Consider the following 12,220-nt stretch of genomic DNA (forward strand, 5'->3'; position numbering starts at 1 on the left):
TAAAACTGATCCAACACTTTTAAACGCTATCACTTAAAAATGGATTTTATCATTCCTTCTGACATTTCAGCCCCAATATTAGGTAGAGTACCCGCATCACTGCCAAATCCTTACCACCGTTGCAGGTGGCTGGTGTGCGGCAGAAATCCTGCTCCACGGTCCTGCCCTTTGCAGCAAGGTCACCCAGCTGCCTGATAAGGAGTCCAGGGACGGGCAGCGAGCGGGACTGCGGGGACAGCGCCGGGCACGCCGCGTGGCACCCGAGGCCCGCCCGCCCTTCCTGGCTGGGTATGAACGCCAGCCGCGCCCGCGGGCGGCAACCCCGGGCTTCCTCTCGTTCAGGTCGCCTGGCGCGGCCGTGCCTTCCTGCTTCCCTACGGCAGCGGCACACCGGGGCCTTGGGAACCCGAGAAGGGGCCCTCCCCCAAGCCAGGCCTGTCCAGGTCCCCGCGAGTCCCCGCGGCTCGCCCAGAGCTCAGCGAGTCCCGTCCTCGGTCTCCCCGCCGGCCTCGCGGCTCCATTGCTGCCGCCCAAGAGGCCCTACTCGAGCCCCTAAAATCCTGCGCCCCCCATTTGGCGCCTGTGGGATGGGGCACAACCGTGTCAGTCTCACCGGTGCTGTGAGTGCAGCTGCGAGCCAATGGAGCAAGGACTTAAACGATTATATTTTTACTTTAAAGATGTATTTATGCGTCTCTATCCATATTTTAAGTATACACATTTTCTCGATTAAATTAATTTTGATGACTTGACTTTTAGACGTTCCTCTTCCTGGGCGTTTTCCCCCCCCCGTCTGATGACAACGGGAGCGCGCTGCTGGGTGCCCGGCAGGGCGCGCCGGCGGCCCACGGGCTGCCTCCCGGGCCCGCGCCACGTCGGGCCGCGAGGAGGCCGCGCGCTGCCCCCTGCCGGCCAGAGCCGGGGAGGCCCCGGAGGCCGCGGCGCCCTCACCTGGCCGCTGGCGACCGCTCTAGGAATGCGCGCGGCCTTCTCGGTGGTGGCGCGGGGGCTGCCTCGCGGCAGGGACCCGCTCATCCAGACGCCCGAGCCCCAGCCCCGCCTGCCAGCCGGCGGGCACTTCCGCCGTCGCAGTGCGGGAGCAACCCCGAGCCAGCCCTGGTTAGCGGCAGCCGCTCTCAGGTTGCTTTTCTTGCGCTCTCTGGCCTGCCGGCCCAAGGCCCCGGCAGATCCCCGTGCAAACACAGTTGGTGCAAACACAGTTGGTGCAAACAAAGGTGCGGCCGCAGGAATCTGAGAGCACAGGAAATATGAGACCTACCCCAACCCGAAGGCTCAACCCACGGCACAAAAGAGCACAGAAGACCCAGAGGACCGTGGGGTCCCAGAAGAAGAGGGGACTCCGTTAATTGACCCCGAGCTTTAGGGTTGCTCAAGCTCCTTCCCAGGCAGCATGCATTCTACCCATTTTTCTCGTGCAGATGAGGAAGCCAAGGCTGAGGCCCAGCCCCTGGCCGCTCGCTGTGTTTGTCCCATGGGAGGTGGACCTGGAGGCACTCTCATGATAAGGCTGCACTTTTTTTTCCTTGATATATTTTCAAATGTCTGCCTAGTTATTTCCGAAGACTAAATTCTTTAGCTCAGGCTGCGGTGGCCCCCTAATAAAGAAAACAAATGCCCTACGAAGACTAACCTCCTAGAGTGGAACTGCCTGGTCCAGCGTTTGAGGCACAGGACCAGACGATCCTCCCGCAGGTCGGCCGTCTCCCCTGGTTCTGTGTGGGGAGCAGGCAGGGAAGCACCGCCCCGTGGGTCGGCGGGAAGGCTGGCAAGCACCCGGTGCATTTGAGGAACGTGTGCCTCCGTGTGCCTCCGTGTGAGTGCTGTGCAGGCGGCGGGGCCTCTGCCCTATTGTGGGGCCTCACTCTTAACGGATTTGAATGCTGTGGGAGCACTAGGCAGCCAGGAGATCTTTGGAAAAGGTAAATTTGATCGTAGTCCTCTCTTGCTTGGGCGGTTCCCCATTGCTCTTAGGGTAAAGTCCAAAATCTCTTCAGGGCCCACTAGGCCCTGCCTGCCTCCTCGGCCCTGTCCTGGGTTGCTGTAACAAAGTGCCGCAAACTGGTTGGCTTTAAACAACAGAAATGGATTCTCGCAGTTCTGGAGGCCAGAGGTCCAAGATCAAGGTGTGGTCCAGCTTGGTTCTTACTGGAGTCTCTGAGGGACACCGTCCCATGCCTCTCTCCTGGTTTTGGCATTGGATGCAGCACGCCAGCATGCACCTGGCCTGCTCCCCATGTCTCCTCTCTTCTGAGGATAACAGCCATATTGGACCGAGGGCCCACCCTGCTCCAGGATGACCTTGTCTTAATTAACTACTACATCGGCAATGATCCTATTTCCAAAGAAGGTCACCTTCTGAGGCTCTTGGAAGGACATGAACTTTGGGAAGACCCTACTAAGTCCACACAGGCTGTCCCCCAGACTCCAGCACCCTAACCTTCTCTCTGCTCTTGGCACCCCACTGCCTCAGGCTTCACCCATGCTGTCCAGCTTCCTGGGCTGCTCATCTCCCAACTAACGTTCCTCCTGCACGGTGTTGTGGAAATGTCACTCCCTCAGAGAAGGCCTCTGGAACACCCCAGCTTAGGGTAACTGTGGTGCCCACTGTCCACCTTCCCCCTTCTAGGTTCACAGAACTTAAGACAGTTATCATTGAAGTGATACTGAGGGACAGTGGATGTTCATGTGTGCCTCCTCCACCTAAACCTGCTCCTCAGGGGCAGAAACCAGGTCGTCTGGATGAACAATAACTTTAATTCCATGGCCGAGGAGGCTTACAGACTGACCTGGGAAGCTGGTCTCCACAGGACAGGCCCATGATGAGGAAGACCTGTGCCAAGCCCAGCAGAGTCTCTCAGGCAGGGCTCAGAGATGTGGCCCCTGCACATGGGAGGGAGATCCAAATCCAGGCTCCACTCTCCCTGGGATGGCACAGTAAACAAATGCCACCTCCTGACCTGGCTCATAGGGCCCTCCATGGCCTGACCCCACCTCACCTCCCTCACCTCCAACTCAAATCAGTGTCCTGCTCTGCCCCCTCTGCTGCCCCACACTGGCTTCGTTCTTGCTTCATGCTGCCAAGCCACTTCCAAGTGGGTCACTCTACCCAAGGCCTGGGATTCTCTGCATCCAGAATTTTAGTTATTTTTATCTACTTATTTTTTGAGGTAGGTTCTCATTCTGTCACCTAGACTGGAGTGCAGTGGCATGATCGTAGCTCACTGCAGCCTCGACTCTCCAGGCTCAACTGATCCTCTGGCTTCAGCTTCCCAAGTAGCTGAGACTATAGGTGCATGCCACCACGCCTGGCTAATTTTTTTTTTAATCTTTTGTACAAATGAGGTTTTGTTATGTTGCCCAGGCTGGTCTTGAATGCCTGTGCTCAAGCAATCTGCCCACCTCAGCCTCCCACAATGCTGGGATTGCAGGTGTGAGCCCCCACATGCATCCAGATTTTACTCACTGGCTTCTTATCATTCAGATTTCAACTCCAATCATCGTTTCCTGACCATCCCTGTTGTCTTCCATCAGAATACCATGCTTTATTTTCCTGTAGTGTTTTCAATATCTGTGATTATTTCATTCATGCATTCGTTTGCTTGTCTGTCACACTACACTCTGGGAATACAGCTCCATGGGGCCAGGGCTGTTTTTCTTTGCCTCATTCACTGCTGAGTCCTCAGTGCCTAGACTAGACCCTGGAACGTGGCGTATTTGTTAAATGACTGAATGAGTCACTTAGTCCCCCTGAATCTGTTTCTTCACCTATAAAATAGGGGCAATCTTAACTATTTCCTAGGATATAACAATTGTACCTGCCTCAGAGAGCTATGAGGATTCTGTAGGATAGTGTATATGAGCCTCCAACAGAGACACTCAGCACACGTGAGCCATTATTTCTATCTCAGATTCACCCATCCTCACATGGAGAGGGCAGGACTGGGAATGAGGTGGTAACTCTTTCAGATCCCAGTAATCAGCTCTCTGTTCTTGCAGTTATCCAAGCTTTACTAGAAAAGATGGAAGAAATGCAGTATTGTGGAAAGAGCCCTGGACTTGGACAGAGAGGTCTTGAACTTGAGTTCCTTGGAAATTGTCTGAGGCTGTGCCCTCATGTGCAAAATGGAATTAATTATTCCTATAAAAGCCTAAATGAGGCCAGGCATGGTGGCTCACACCTGTAATCCTGGCACTTTGGGAGACTGAGACTGAGGCAGGAGGACTGCTTGAGCCCAGGAGTTCAAGACCAGCCTGGTCAACAGAGCGAGACGTTGTCTCTAACAACAACAACAGCAACAACAACAAATCCAGATGATGTGGTGGTGCAGGCCTGTAGTCCTAGCTACTTGAGAGGCTGAGATGGGAGGATCGCTTGAGCCTAGGAGTTTGAGGTTACAGTGAGCTATGATTGTGCCACTGCACTCCTGAGCAACAGGGCAAGACCTTGGTTCTAAAAAAAAAATAAAAAGCACTTGAATGAGTACTTTATGTGTAAATTATAATGCTCTTATTTCCCAAATTAGCATTCCTTGGAGTCGTTTTTTGTCTTAAGCAATTATGTACTAATTATGTCAAAAGGAAGTGATATTGCTTGTAATTACTAGAAGAGATATGCTTAAATGTGTAATATTTATGGGTTTTTTCTGATTTTCAAAGTGACACATTTTATTGCAGAAAATGTGAAGAATATAGAGGAATATAAAGAAAAACATTCTAAAATCACCCATAACCCCTGTATTCATGCTTTAGTCCTCACATGTGCGTCCTGAAGCAAACAGTGCACGTGAAGGGCATCCTCACCGAACTGAGATGCCCTCAGGTGGGTGATCCGGGAAGCTGACAGGTAAGTGGCTCCCTAGAAGGCCACGGAGAGGACCTGCGCCTGTTCCACACACTGATGCTTGTTTGACTGAGTCCTGGGAGTGGCTGGATTTGGGGGGGGAGCACAAAAAGGGGCTATGGCCCTAAACAGGGCATTTAACTATAGATTAAGAGCTTCCAATTTGAATTGAGGTGCTTCTGGGGGCCCTTAAACTTACAAAATAATTTCTTAGTGGTTTAGGAAAATAGAACAATTACTGAAAATACCAAAAAGTATAAAGAAGGAATAGTCACTAACAATCTCACCACGGAGCTAGGAGATATTAGGATTTCAAAATATTTCTTTTTAGCTTTTTGTTTCGTTGATTCTATTTATTTTTACCTTTGAGATAATACCCCCTCTCATTTTACATCGCGATTCGCAACTGTGGCTGCACACTGGAATCCCCTGACAGTACAAACTATCAGTGTCTGGGTATCACCCTAAATATTCTGATTCAACTGATCTGCATTAGTACTTTTAAAACCTCCCTAGGTGATTCTAAGGTACAGTCAGAATTGAGAACCACTGACTTCAGATGTAATTCACATTTTCTTATGAATTATATCAAACATTTTAAATAGCTAGTTTTCTATCATGTGCCTATGCCATAGCTTCTTAACCACCTCTCTAATATTAGGCATTTGTTTCTATTTGTTTTTTTGTTTTGTTTTTTTTTTTTTGTTTTTTGAGACAGGGTCTTCCTCCGTGGCCCAGGCTAGAGTGCAGTGGCGCAATCTTGGCTCACTGCAACGTCCGCCTCCCGGGTTCAAGCTATTCTCCCACCTCAGCCTCCTGGGATTACAGGCACGCACCACCACAGGCCAGCTAATGTTTGTATTTGTAGTAAAGACAGGGGTTTCACCATATTGGTCAGGCTGGTCTCGAACTCCTGACCTCAGGTGATCTACCTGCCTCGGCCTCCCAAAGTTCTGGGATTACATGCATAAGCCACCGCTCCCTGCCATCTATTAGCTTAAATATTTTATTTTATTTTATTTTATTTTTTATTTATTTATTTTTTTTTGAGACGGAGTCTCGCTCTGCCACCCAGGCTGGAGTGCAGTGGCCGGATCTCAGCTCACTGCAAGCTCTGCCTCCCGGGTTCACGCCATTCTCCTGCCTCAGCCTCCCGAGTAGTTGGGACTACAGGCACCCGCCACCGCGCCCGGCTAGTTTTTTGTATTTTTTAGTAGAGACGGGGTTTCACCGTGTTAGCCAGGATGGTCTCGATCTCCTGACCTCGTGATCCGCCTGTCTCGGCCTCCCAAAGTGCTGGGATTACAGGCTTGAGCCACCGCGCCCGGCACTTAAATATTTTAAATAACACTTAAGAGCACTCAAATATCTTTGAGCCAACATTTTTTCACATTTCAGGCTTTTTCTGGGCTGGGTTCATAGAAATAAAATTACTACTAGGTCAAAGGGAACTGTTTGAACTTATCTCTTATTTTATACTGCCTTTCCTCTCGAGAAAGATTATACCAAGGCCAGGCATGGTGGCTCAGGCCTGTAATCCCAGGACTTTGGGAGGCCAAGACAGGTGGATTGCTTAAGGTTAGGAGTTGGAGACCAGCCTGGCCAACATGGTGAAACCGTTTCTCTACTAAATTACAAAAATTCGACGGGCATGGTGGCAGGCATCTGTAATCCCTGCTACTTTGGGAGGCTGAGGCCGAGTATCTCAGCTTACTGCAACCCAGGTGGTGGAGGTTGCAGTGAGCCAAGATCGTGACACTGTGCTCCAGCCTGGGCGATAGAGCAAAAAAATGAAAATAAAAATAAAAAATTGTACCAATTTACAGGCCTAAAATAGTATGGTCTTACCATGCCCTTCCCAGGATGAGGATTACTACTTTAATATTTGTCCATTTCAATACAGGAAAAATGTTCAATGGTGTTGTTTTCATTTGCATGTCTTTGGTTTTACTAAGATTTATTTTGACTTACTGAGATAATACTTACTATTTTCTATCAACTACTATTATACTATTTCCTTTTGAGAATTGTCTTTTCATGGCCTTTGCTATTACATGTAGGCTCTTTACTTATTAAGGATATTAATTTGTAACATTTTGACTGTCATACATGATAGAAATATTTTCCCAACTTGCTATTAACCTTTTGATTTTGTTTACATACCTGAACCTTTAATGCGTATGTAGCCGAATCTATTGGTATTTTCTGTTGGGATTTGTTCCATTGTGTATTAGTCCTTCAGAAATCAGTTCGATGCAATTTATACTGTCTTATGCTTTTATTTGATATTTTATATGTAATAATTTAATCCACTTGGACTTTATTTTGGTATATAATATGAAGTTTAGTTGCCACTTTATTTTTCGCAAATGGCCAACTAAGTCTCCCAGTAGAATGTATGTAAATGACTCTTCCTTTCCCCTATGAATCTGTGATGTGTAAAACACGGTGGTTGCGTGTATGGACTCTGTTGCCAGACTCCTTGAGTCTGCATTTCCACTTACCAACCATTTGACATTGGACAGCTTATTCAACGTTTCTGTGCCTCAGCTTTCTCATCTGTAAAACTGGGACACCAGTCATAGCGCCTGCCTTACGGAGTCGCTGTGAACACGACTGCTCTGTAAACGTGAGTGACGCTCTTTCATTCAGCTCATGCATGGACTGTGGTGTGCTCCCAGGTCTGCGTTCCAGGTGTTCTGTCCCTGCGCCGAGTCCATTCTTGCGTCCCGGCAGATGCTGATGTTTAGTGGGGCAGGCTGTCTCCCGCTGCTGTCGCTTTTTGGTTTTCTTGGCCTCCGTCGCCTATTTTGCTTTAGGAAATAAATGGTTTACCTTTTCTTCACTGCTCCAGGCCCTCCATTTTCATCGCAGATAAGCAGTTAGTTGAAAAAGACAATCCTTGCATCAGATAAAGGCCTAAGAGGGTCTTCGTGGTTTGCGGGGAGGAGAATGGGTGTGGGGGAGGGCCATGAGTGACGTCAGAGGATCCTGGGAAGAGGACAGAGGTGGGGAATAAAGATGAGGAAAGCGAAAAGGGAAAGAGCCCAAAAGGGACGCTTAAAGATAAGGTTCGAGGTGAGGACGGCTGAAGGAGTAAACGCGGTGAGCCGGGGCTGTCATCCCCGGTTTCTTCCCAAACTGGGCGTTGGAGTGTGACGGTGAGAGCGCAAAGGCCGGAACTGGGCGCCGGTGGAAAGCACCGCCCAAGGCGGGGACCCTGCAGCGCTGTAAGCGACTTGCGTGCGGCTTACTGCGAAGGTGTGAGTGACGCTGCTGTCTTGCTGGAGGGGGTATAGCTCAGCGGTAGAGCATTTGACTGCAGATCAAGAGGTCCCCGGTTCAAATCCGGGTGCCCCCTGCGTGCAGTGGCTTTTAGAGGTTTCCAGGCTCTAGGAAGACCTACACACACATCACCCTGATTTCCTCCAAAGACCCTGCCGGTTCAAATCCGGGTACCCCCTGCGCAGTGACTTTTAGAGGTTTCCAGGCTCTAGGAAGACCTACACACACATCACCCTGATTTCCTCCAAAGACCCTGCCGGTTCAAATCCGGGTACCCCCTGCGCAATGACTTTTAGAGTTTTCCAGGCTCTAGGAAAACCTGCATACACAGCGCTCTGATTTCCAAAGACCTGGCAGCCCCACTGGAACTGAAATATAGGACCTTCTTTACGCTTAGTCCCAGAGAGGGGCTGGTTTGCCATCACACGTTTCTTCTGACCCAAGTAGGGGTTAGCCAGGGGCTCCTGGAGAGAGAGGATCTCCAGCGGCTGCTCCCAGAAAGGTGTAGAAAAGCCGCGCGGGTTTCCGGGCTTCGGAAGTGCCTCGCATCTCACACACCTGCGCCCCTGGAGCCACAGTCAGGTTCCCAGCCACATATATTGTTCAAGTAAGGATGATTTGGAGAGGACATTGGGATGCTAAATTATACTTTTTGGAATTATTTTTTGAGTAAAAAAATTGTTTCAGTATTTAGTTTTAGTATTTTGGTAGACCAAATATTGAATAGCGATTCTATTCAATAGCTATTTTCAAAAACACTTGCAGAAAGTGCATACTACCATAACGACATATTTTATTATACTAAATCAGCTCTGTGACAAAAAAAATTTTAGTTTATTTGCATATATATCACCAAAAAAAAAAAAAAAAACCTCACACTTTATCTGAATTGGTAGACTATCCCAGCCTGTTTGGATAGACTTGTGAGTTGTGTGTACACCACATCTGGTTCCAACGACATCCTGCTGAATCTTCTTAGGATTTACTAAAGACTTCCTTGCCAAGAACATTGTTTTTATCCCGGTGCTGTACTCCCCAAATCGCACCCTTGTATTGTTGCTGCACAAAGAGTTTTGCCTTCAATATTGCACTTTTAAACCGAGTATACCAGCATTCACAATAACGGCAACTGTTTCACCTTTTATAAAATGAACTTCCAAAAGCTTTGGTTCCATTAATTAGATGCCAGGACTACAGACCTGAAAGGGGATTGTCCTCAATAACAGACTTACGTTCACCTTTTTAATGATGGCTTTGTAGTTTCTCAACTTCATTAATCACCGGCTTACCAACTCATTATTCCCCAGGATAATGTTTTCCTCAGAAAGGTTTATCTCCATTGGCTGGTGGGGAGGGTGCACTGGAAGGAGGAGAAAATCAGAGGAGGGGAGTCCATGCTCCTCCTGAGGTGTGAGATTGAGATTCTGGAGCAGAAATCAAAACCTTGGAGTCACAGTCCTTCCTTCCTTCCTCCTTCCTTCCTTCCTTCCTTCCTTCCTCCCTCCCTCCCTCCCTCCCTTCCTTCCTTCCTTCCTTCCTTCCTTCCTTCCTTCCTTCCTTCCTTCCTTCCCTCCCTCCCTCCCTCCTTCCCTCCCTCCTTCCTCTCTCTCTCTTTCCCTCCCTCCCTCCCTCCCTCCCTCCCTTCCTTCCTCTCTCTCTCTCTTTCTTTCCCTCCCTCCCTCCCTCCCTCCCTCCCTCCCTTCCTTCCTTCCTTCTCTTTCCTTTCTTTCTTTCTTTTCTTTCTTTCTTTCTTTTCTTTCTTTCTTCTTTCTTTTTTTTTTTTTTTTTGAGACAAGGTCTTGCTCTGTTGCCCAGGCAGGAGTACAACAGCACAATCACGGCATCACTGCAGCCTCGACCACCTGGGCTCAAGCAGTCCTCTCACCTCAGTACTCCCACCAGAGTACCTGAAACTACAGGTGATTTCTTTTTCTTTTTCTTTTTCAATTTCAAGGATTTTTATTTTATTTTATTTTAGGGTTGGGGGTACATGTGAAGGGTTGTTACACGCATAAACACATTTTACGGGGGTTTGTTGTACATATTATCACATCACCCAGGTATTAAGCTCAGTATTCAATAGTGATCTTTTTTGCTCCTCCCCCTCCTCCCACCCTCTCCCCTCAGGTAGACCCCAGTGTCTGTTGTTTCCTTCTTTGTCTTCATAAGTTCTTATCATTTAGCTCCTACTTATAAGTAAGAACATGCAGATTTGGTTTTCCATTCCTGCATTACCTTGCTAAGGATGATGGCCTCCAGCTCCATCCAGGTTCCTGCAAAAGACATGATCTCATTCTTTTTCATGACTGCATAATATTCCATGGTACATATGTACCACGTTTTCTTTGTCCACTGTGTCATTGATGGGCATTTAGGTTGTTTCCATGTCTTTGCTATTGTGAGCAGTGCTGCAATAAACATTTGTGTGCATGTGTCTTTATGGTAGAATGCTTTACATTGCTCTGGCTATATTGCCAGTAATGGGATCAAATGGTAGTTCTACTTTTAGTTCTTTGAGGAATCACCATACTGCTTTCCACAATGGTTGAACTAATTTACACTCCCACCAACAGTGTATAAGGGTTCCTTTTCTCCACAGCCTTGCCAGCATGTGTTATTTTTTGGCTTTTTAGTAATAGCTATTCTGGCTGGTGTGAGATGGTATCTCATTGTGGTTTTGATTGCTTCCTCTAATGATCAGTGATATTGAGCTTTTTTGCACATGCTTGTTGGCTGCATGTATGTCTTCTTTTGAGACATGTCAGTTCATGTCCTTTGCCCAGTTTTTTTTTTTTTTTTTTTTTTTTTGAGACAGAGTCTTGCTCTGTCACCCAGCCTGGAGTGCAGTGGCGCGATCTCAGCTCACTGCAAGCTCCACCTCCCGGGTTCACGCCATTCTGCTGCCTCAGCCTCCCCAGCAACTAGGACTACAGGTGCATGCCGCCATGCCCAGCTAATTTTTTCTGTATTTTTAGTAGAGACGGGGTTTCACCATGTTAGCCAGAATGGTCTCGATCTCCAGACCTCATGATCCGCCTGCCTTGGCCTCCCAATGTTCTGGGATTACAGGTGTGAGCCACCGCCCCTGGCCATCCTTTGCCCACTTTTTAATGGGGTTGTTTTTCTCTTGTAAATTTAAGTTTCTTATAGGCCTTTGTCAGATGCGTAGTTTGCAAATATTTTCTCCTGTTCTGTAGGTTGTCTGTTTACTCTGTTGATGGTTTGCTGTGCAGAAGCTCTTAAGTTTAATTAGATCCCATTTGCCAATTATTGCTTTTGTTGTGATGGCTTTTGGTGTCTTTCTCATGAAATCTTTGCCTATTCCTATGTCCAAGATGGTATTTCCTAGGTTGTCTTTCAGGGTTTTTATAATTTTCAGTTTTACATTTAAGTCTTTTTTTTTTTTTTTTTTTTTTTTACATTTAAGTCTTTAATCCATTTCGAGTTGATTTTTGTGTATGGTGTAAGGAAGGGATCCAGCTCCAATCTTCTGCATATGGCTAGCCAATTATCCCAGCACCATTTATTTAATAGAGAGTCTTTTCCCCCTTGCTTGTTTCTGTCAGCTTTGTCAAAGATCACATTGTCATAGATGTGCAGCCTTATTTCTGGGCTCTCTATTCTGTTCCGTTGGTCTATGTGCCTGTTTTAGTAGCAGTACCATGCTCATTTTGTCACTGTAGCCTTATAGTATAGTTTGAAGTTGGGTAATGTGATTCCTCTAGCTTTGTTCTTTTTACTTAGGGTCACCTTGGTAATTCAGTCTCTTTTTTGGTCCCATATAAATTTTAAAGTATTTTTTCTAGTTTTCTGAAGAATGTCATTGGTAGTTTAATAGGAATAGCATTGAATCTATAAATTGCTTTGGGCAGTATAGCCATATTAATGATATTGATTCTTCCTATCCATAAGCATGAGATGTTTTAACATTTGTTTCTGTATTCTCTGATCTCTTTGAGCAGTGTTTTGTAATTCTCATTGTAGAGATGTTTCACCTTCCTGGTTAGTTGTAAGAGATGGAAAAATTCCTGGACACGTATACTCTCCTAAGACTGAGCCAGGAAGAAATTAATT

At 47.4% G+C, this 12,220-nt stretch overlaps 1 long non-coding RNA gene and 1 other non-coding gene across 2 annotated transcripts; both read left to right on the top strand.

Moving 5' to 3' along the window:
• The first annotated feature begins 977 nt into the window (after positions 1 to 977).
• On the top strand, positions 978 to 7,709 carry LOC139362694 (uncharacterized). Its single transcript, XR_011621875.1, has 2 exons — positions 978 to 1,940; positions 4,771 to 7,709. It is a non-coding gene; the product is annotated as an uncharacterized lncRNA (long non-coding RNA).
• Positions 7,710 to 8,150: 441 nt separating this feature from the next.
• Positions 8,151 to 8,222, top strand: TRNAC-GCA (transfer RNA cysteine (anticodon GCA)). Its single transcript has one exon. It is a non-coding gene; the product is annotated as a tRNA-Cys (tRNA).
• Positions 8,223 to 12,220: the final 3,998 nt, after the last annotated feature.

This window comes from Macaca nemestrina, chromosome 4 (assembly GCF_043159975.1).
Source record: "Macaca nemestrina isolate mMacNem1 chromosome 4, mMacNem.hap1, whole genome shotgun sequence".
Taxonomy (NCBI): domain Eukaryota; kingdom Metazoa; phylum Chordata; class Mammalia; order Primates; family Cercopithecidae; genus Macaca; species Macaca nemestrina.